Source organism: Canis aureus, chromosome 7, assembly GCF_053574225.1.
Source record: "Canis aureus isolate CA01 chromosome 7, VMU_Caureus_v.1.0, whole genome shotgun sequence".
NCBI classification, from domain to species: domain Eukaryota; kingdom Metazoa; phylum Chordata; class Mammalia; order Carnivora; family Canidae; genus Canis; species Canis aureus.
The window spans coordinates 63,045,977-63,054,344 of NC_135617.1; the positions used below are offsets into that span (position 1 = coordinate 63,045,977).

The 8,368-nt window shown below is 45.4% G+C and overlaps 1 long non-coding RNA gene across 1 annotated transcript; it reads right to left on the reverse strand.

Annotated features, from left to right (window-relative positions):
- Window positions 1-1,202: 1,202 nt before the first annotated feature.
- LOC144316890 (uncharacterized) lies at window positions 1,203-5,634 on the reverse strand. The gene is made up of 3 exons (XR_013382721.1): window positions 5,438-5,634; window positions 3,209-3,261; window positions 1,203-2,110 (listed from the first exon to the last, which is right to left on the reverse strand). It is a non-coding gene; the product is annotated as an uncharacterized LOC144316890 (long non-coding RNA).
- Between the last annotated feature and the right edge of the window lie 2,734 nt (window positions 5,635-8,368).

An 8,368-nucleotide genomic window follows, 5' to 3' on the forward strand; every position in this document is an offset into this window, starting at 1 on the left:
TTTGTTTTACTACAAAATTAACAAATGCACATAGTAAATTTCTCTAACAATACAGAAATGTATAATATAGAAAGTTCCCCAATCATACAACATAATCCAGAAGCATATATAAAACAGAAAGTTCCCCATAATTCAAGAAATAACTATTCCTAAAAATTTGGTTTATATTTTTCCATTTTTTCATGCATATTTTAACATATAAATATGTAATTACTTTTAACAAAAATGATATACTATATATAGTGTTCTGCAACTCGCTTTTTCTCCTTAACGGTATATCATAGATATGACATAGAAATGTCACCACATATAAATGAACCTCATTTTTTCAACAGCTGAAGAGTATTCCAGTGTGAATGTACCACAGTTTATTTAGTAGCTGAATAGTATTCCAGTGTGAGTGCACGATTTATTTAATCAATTGTTTTTGATAGGTATGTAGGTTATTGCCAATTTTTTTCTATGGCAAACAATGGTGCGATGAACATCCTTGTACATATGTAATTGGGCCCTGTGCTAAAATTTCTGTAGAGCAAACTCTTAAAAGAGGAATTTCTGGATTAAAGGATACGTGCATTTTGCAATTTAATAGATCTTGCCAAATTGTACTCTAAAAAGCTCATCCAATTTATACTCATATTAGCAATGTATGGGAGTGCTGGATTCCTGCCCTCTTGCCAATTGGCTGTTATTAATCCTTTACATAAATCCAAATATTTAGAGTAAAACCAGCATTATGTCTCTCGTTCCTAGAGCTGGATGGCTGCCCACTTCCCCATCAATGTCCCCATGGGGGAACAGCTCTCCTAGCCTCAGCCCTAACTTGTGAGAATTGGGTGGTAGGGAATGTGGGTGGCCCAAGAAAGCTGAACTCTAGGGTAGCCCGGGTGGCTTTGCTGTTTTGCACCGCCTTCAGCCCAGGGCCTGGTCCTGGAGACCCGGGATCGAGTCCCACATCGGGTTCCTTGCATGGAGCCTGCTTCTTCCTCTGCCTGTGTCTCTGCCTCTCTCTCTCTCTTTCTCTCTCTCTCTCTCTCTCTCTCTCTGTCTCTCATGAATAAATGAATAAAATCTTAAAAAAAAAAAAAAAGAAGAAAGCTGAACTCTAGAGGAAAGCAGTTAAATGGGAACTGATTGAATGTTTTGTTCATGCAGACACTTGGTTTGAGGTTGAACATTTGAAATTTACTCGCCTAGGTATGCCTAATGCCCCACGGTTTTTCTCTAAGTTAGATGTATTAGCTTTCTATTGCAGCATAACGAATTACTACAAATTTAGTAACTTAAAACACCATGAATCTATTATCTCACAGTTTCTGTAGATTAGAAGTCCAAGTATGGTGGCACAGGGTTCTCTGGGTTCTCTGTTTAGGATCTCACCTGTGGTGGGGGCTGCAAATCCATCTGAAGCTGAGACTGGTTACTTGTGGTCTTATGACTGAGGTGTCTGTTTTCCTGCTGGAAATTGGAATGGGATGGTTCCCAGCTCCTTGAGGCTGCCCTAAGGTTCTAGCCATGTGGACCTCTGACAACATGCCAACTTCTTTCTTGAGAGCCAGCAGGAGGGTCTGGCCCTGGTCTGCCATGACAGAGTCTTATATAAAGCAACCGTAATCACAGGAGTGAGTATCTCATCATATTCCTAGGTCCCACCCACACTCAGTGTGAGGGGACAATTCAGTATCTTGGAGTCCAGCCTACCACCTTAGCGAATATGAGAATGGATTCTGTGTAAACTGGGCTTCAGGGGAAGGCCTGGAGGAGGGCTGTAATCTCAGGTGGACTGTCCTTTGGCAGGATAATTCTAGTCCGTTTCTGTTTTTTGCCTTCTATGTGTTACTGTGGAAAGTTCCTGATGAAGCACACAATAGTACCATGTAGAGTGTCTGCTGGATCTCACCTCCCTTTTTCTGCCTTGTCACTTCGCTTAAAGGGATGGGTCCAGGTAGCCATGATTATTCCACAATGGGGTAGATGATAGACCAAAATAGACCAATCAATGTCTCTTTCCTGAATATCTGGAACTAGGATTGAAGATATGCAGTAGTTGTTGGAGGTACTAAAGCTGGGAGGATCTGGACCTCAGACGGGGGCAGCAACTTTATGCCACCTGTACAGAGAAGAAGGAATTCAATCAGGAAAGAAAAACTAAAGGTAACGTGTGGAGAGAGATAATGATAGGGCGACAAATTCAAATGGCTTTCCTGGGACTGAGGGGCTCCCAGTACATAGCACTGTCCATGCTAAAAGCAGATGAGTTGATCATACTCAATAAAGAAGAGAGACTTATAGCCTCAGACAGGGACAGAGGAGCTTCCTTGAATCCTGATGCTCCCAGCCCTGGAAGAAGCCTGGCTGGGTTTCTTGCCCTAAGTCCCATGGACCACCCCAAAACCTCCCAATCCCTTTTTGTTTAAACTGGTCTGGAAGTTTAACTTCTGGGAAGACCATACTTTTCAGTCTCCCTTGTCCTCAGAGTGGCCCCGTGTGACTGGATCCTCTGCAGTGGGGAGGTGAGCAGAAGGGATGTGTCATTTCCAGTCCCAGGCAGTTAGCCCTGAGTGTATGAGCTCCACTCACCCTCTCCACAACCCTGCAGCTTAAGTGACCAATGTTGGGATATTAAGGAGGGAACTGCTCAATCCTGATCACAGTCCGAGAGCTGCCAAGGAAGTCTGCTGGACCTCAGAGGGCTTTGTGTGAGCAAGAAATAAAACTTTTTGTGTTAAACCACTGAGATGTCAGAGCTTATTTCTCTCCAACAGAGTTTTCTGACTAATACAGTGGATTTCTTTTACTCTCAACCAGAAAAGGTTTTTACTAAGACAGCTCAGGTCACCAGTATCAACTGTTTTGGAATGCCTAAAAAGGTTCTTATTTTGCTCACCTACAGAACAATCGGAGATGCTGACCAGTCCACACCCAGGGTCAGGATTCAGGTGCCAGAGTGCAGAACAGGAGCTAAAGGATGACAGCTGACTTTGCTAAGGTTTCTCCTTCCCTGAGCCAGTTTTAAGCCCATCAGAAGATAACAGATGTGAGGATCCAGGCAGACAACCCGTGTGATCAGAGCAGGGCAGTCAGCAAGGCACCTCCACTGCATTTGGGTCAACTGAAGAGACTAGAGTCTGGGGTCTGGGGATTGGGCCAGGCAAAGGTGGACACTTGAGGACAGACTCACCTGGTAGCAGGAATCCTAGGTACTCACCTGTCCAGTAGCATCTGCTTAGGGAAGGTAGAGCTTGGTTTCCAGATAAACTCCTAGAAACACAGACATTACCAAAACTAACTCAAGAAGAAATAGAAGATCTGAACAGACCTATAACAAGCAAAGAGATTGAATCAGTAATTAAAAAAAAATTCAATAATGTCCAGAAATTCGTAAATTTGTAAATTCTACAAACGTTTCAAGAAAAATTAACAATAAGCCTTCCCAAATTCTTCCAAAAAAATCAAAGAGGAGGAGAAATACTCGAGGAAGAAGTAACACTTCCTAACTCACCTTGTGAGGTTGGTACTCCACTGACACAAAAGGCAGGCAAAGTTTGCCGGTATCCCATAGAGATAGAGTATCCCATAAGGTAGGGGGAGCTCACACCTACAGTCTGCTGGGATGCCTGTAGGCCCAATACAAATGAAATGGAGATGCTGGGCTGGATGGGCACCTGGGACAATTAGCTCAGGGTTCCTCAGGTCACTCCTGCTAAAAGTCCTGTCTTTACTGCATAATGTCCCTTACAACACCCTCTTCTTCTTTTGGTCTTCCAACCCACTATCTTACCCACTCAATGACAGGCATCTTCTGAGACTACATTCCTGTTGCAATCTTGTCTTTTCCTTGTCCTAGTCAGTCCTTTCCATACCATGCATACGAATCACCTGGGGTCTTGTTCTAATGGAGACTGGTTTAGTTACTATGGGGTAGAGTCTGAGACTGCATTTCTAACAAATCCCAAAGGAATGTCCATACTTCCATCCTAGAGCAAGATTTTGAGTATCAGGGGTCTAGAACACCCATCCCAGAAATGCCTTTTGACCCCAATATATATAGCTGTCTCAGGAAATTCTAGGTGAGTCATCTCTAGCTAGGTAACCCTGGACAACAAGACTGTTCAACCTGTGCCAAGGAGAATCAGGAGCCTGTCTTCATCACAGCAGAGGCCACATACACCACACACACATATACCACACACACATGCACACGCATGCTGCAACAGCCTGTAACACCCCACATACCACACTCACATCAGCACTCCAAATACCCCCACATACCATATACACACATTCACAGATATGCAATACTCTCCAACATCCCCACATACCAAACACACATATACACACACATGACAATACTCCCAACCCCAATATACCATGATACACACATATTAACACCTCCTAACACCCCCACATGATCCCCAACGTGAGCAGGCTCACAAGACCACGCTGTGGAGTATGAAGCACTTTCTAAACCAAAATGCTTCTAAACAGAAGACAGCCTTTTGCCTCAGGAAGGGCTGGAACCTCGGGTGAAGGCCAACAGGTAGGTGGAGGCAGAACAAAGGAGATCTTGAAGGGCCAGAGGAGAGTCCAAACTGAAGGAAGGCAGGCTAGAGGCAAAGAGGCTGCTATAGGGCCTCTGAACTCCAGGAGATGCTTACTGCAGCTTAAGGGGCTGCTGGATAACAACAGATGTACAGGGCTCATGAGACATGATCCAAATTCTACAAGATGAGAAAACAATGGTGACTAGGTGCTAGGTGACTTGCTCCTGATGGCAGGAGTCATGGATCCATGGGACCACCCAGAAATCGCATTACTGCCTCCTAAGTCAGCTCAGAAGCTTGGTGGGGGACTTGGAGTGGCCCTGAGTGTTGATGCCTCCCCTCTGAACAAGGAAAAGAACAGGAGGGTGACAGGGGTCAGTCCAGGGAGGGTCTGATAGCACTGTGGTCCTAGGGTGATGAGGGAGGGAGTCCTCTATTTCTCCCTGGAGAAGGTGACCTGGTGACAGGATGACAAAGAGGTCACAGTAGAACTGCTTCTTTAGCTCCTTCTGCCCTTTCCAGACTGAACCAGGCAACATGCAGAACTGACACAAGAATGGGGTTTACAAATGCTCTTGCTCCTAGTCACACTCTTATAAGAATTTGTGATGCTAAAGGCAATCAGAAGGAACAATCATTGTCCTCACTGAATACACCTAAAGCATGAGGGATGCTTGCAGTTCATCCCTGGTCCAACACCTGCATATACACACACGTGTATACACATTTACATGTATATACACACGTACACACAGCACAACCTCTCTCCCAACACCCCTATATCTTACATTCCCATTCTTCACTCCCTACCCCCAACAGACAGACAAAAGAATAGGTATCTAGTGGTCCATGAGACCACAGGGGCATAGATGCTGGTGCAACCAGTATCTCACCTGAAGACAGAAATATAGAATTTTTCATTTGTCAAACTTCCAGCCAAACCAGAATCATGCAAGCTCTAGGTTTGGATCCAGAGCCCCACACTCTCTAGCTATGTGGCACTGGGCAGTGCTTCTGTCCTCTCTTAGAGTCAGTTTCCTCATGTAGAATATGAGCAGGACAGTCGCTGAAGAGCTCATACAAGACTTGGCTGAGGTCACACATGGGAAAATGCTCAGGAAGCTCAAGTATGGTATGAACATGAAAAGCCTCCAGTAACAATCACAACAGTGCATTGTTGACATCACTCCTGGGGACAAACACCCAGACTCCTGGAGGAACTGCAATACTTGCACAGCTATGCCCATCAGTGGACCCTTCTCTGAAGAATGATCCCTTGGTGGCATCCCAGGCTGACCACTTGAGGCAGAGGAGCATATAATCCCTGCTCCACTGTGCCTCTCCTCACTGCAAGCTCCCTCCCTGGAGGCAGGAACAGGGCAGGTGTTGTCAAACTCCTCTTAGGGATTACACTAATGATACATTTATCTCCTCGGCCAGGATGCGTGGCATCTTCAGCCAGGATGGCTCCCACTCTCAGCTTCCCAGACCGGCTGCCCCTCGTAGACACCTAGCCTGCTATTAAGTTGTTACAAGCCCCAGAAGTGTTATTCTGAGAAAAGGGACAAAGACAGCTAACATAAATCCCTCTGTAGTGCTCACCCAGCAAACATGCATTGAGCATTTGCTGCTTGCCAAGCTCTGCACTGGGATCCAGGATGTGAGATGGGAAGTTACAGTCCTAGCATTTAAGGAATACCCGGGCTGGAAAGGGAAGGAGATGTAATGCGTGTACTGAAGACCACAACACCAAAGTACCAGAGTAAGTGGCAGTGTCACTGGGAGAGAACATGACATGTTGAGGGAAGAGTGTGAAGCTTGTTGTGGCTGAAGCCTCAGGTCCATGGGGCCTGGGGCACTGATGTTCCAATGCTTACATGATTGACGTCTTCATATGTGTCTATCCTGGACCTCAGCTAGACTGGAAACTCCTTGAGGGTAGAGATGGTATATTTCTATTTAATTCTGGGTAATTCAATAAACATTTACTAAGAATATGTTCTATGCAGGGCACTCTGGTTTTTTTTCTTAAGGAGAGGTCAAAGACTAGGTCAAGAGTAGGTTTCTATCTGACAAGGGCTCCCAGTCTGGGGTGGGGGAGACCAACTCACCTGCTAAGGACTGCAGAGCAAGGTAGGAAGCACAGGGGCCTGAGTGGAAACACTGAGGGTTTAAGGAGTCCAAGGTGGGGTGGGAAAGAGATTAATGCAAACCAGGAGGAAGGTATGTGGAAGATGTGGTGTTGAGCTGGCTCTTAAGTGTCAACAGGAAAGATGGTGGGAAGTTTATAAGTGGAAGGACTGGTATATGGGAAGTCTCAAGGTTTGAAAAATGCAGGTCAGTTCTGGAATAATTATGAGATTCCCATGGCAGCAATGGTAGGGATATAGGGAGTGTGTGTGTGTGTGTGTGTGTGTGTGTGTGTAAGGTGGGGAAGGAGTTGAGAAAAAACTAAAAACGTCCACTACATAACACTTAGTGTGGGCCAGTCTGTTATATATCATATATATTTGCAACTTTTACATATATTAACTTACAACCTTCATAGGAGCACCATGAGGTAGATTGGTAGATTTTATTATATTACCCAAGGAATGTGAGGCACAGAGAGGCAAATTCACTCACCCGAGGTTACACAGCTAGAAAGCAGCAAAGTGGGGTTTGAACTTAGCCATTCTAGGTCCATGCTCTAAATACTACACTCCTCGGGTTCTGGTGATAAAATGTGGCAGAAACTGTTCATTGTCTGCCCACTGCCATTCCCTTCCTCTCTGTTGGCAGAATCGTGAGTTTCTTTGGCTATCCACTCCTCCCCACAAGATTCTAGGGTAAACCTCAACTCGTTTAAAACAATTACCCGTAGTCCCATAACCCTTGCCCGTCATTGGTTGAGAAAGTACATGTAACCTAATCCTGACCAATGAGAGAAGAGAATCCTGTTAGGGGACTTCAGGGAAAGGTTCTTTGCTAATGAGCAAAAATACCCAAGAGGAAATGACCCATCGTCTCTAATGTGGTGTTATCATGTCTAGAACTGTAGCAGTAATCTTACAACCAGGAGGGGAGCTAAACCAAGATGCTAAGATGGCGAATTGGAAAGATGCAGAGAGCCTACAGAGAACCTATATCAAGCCACCAAGTATATCAACCTGGGCAGTCCTTCTGCTTTGGGGCATCCTGTGGCAGGAGATCATTAATCTTCCCAGGTAAAGCCAGTTGATGTGAAGGTTTCTGTTACCTGTTGCCCAAAGCATCTTGGGATGCTTATGGAGATAGGCCATGAAAGGGTCTACCATGATGTACCCAGGCTGTGGCAGCCAGGAAAGAGGAGCCTCCAGGAGGATCCTTACAAATCACCAGTCATAGCTAGACAGTCCCATCCAGCCCTGGGTGGGGCTCACGCCCTACAGCAAAGCAGTGAGTGAAGACATGGGAGGGGGGCAGGGACCCAGCAGTTCTGGGGAGCAGGTGTGGCCCCACGCTGAATCTGCCAGTGGCTGTGGGGAAGTCATCCCTCTGCTCTAAGTCTTAGATTTAATATCTGTGAAATGAACCGGTTAGATTAGACATTCTTTTAAGGTCCTTTCAGCTTTTTGATTCACTAATGAGTTGTCATCTGTCTAAACCCAGTAAGCTGCTTTACTAAAAAAATTAAGTGGGGGATGGTGGTAGCTAACGTTGGGAGTGGTGGATGGCTAGTTTATTCCAGAGGCTGCCTTTGTGTCACCAAGACTGGCTGAAAGGAATGTTTTCTCCACAAAAATGGAGCAGAAGGATTTGGGGTTGAGATCAGAGAGAGGGGCAACAGGGAAATCCTGGAGTAA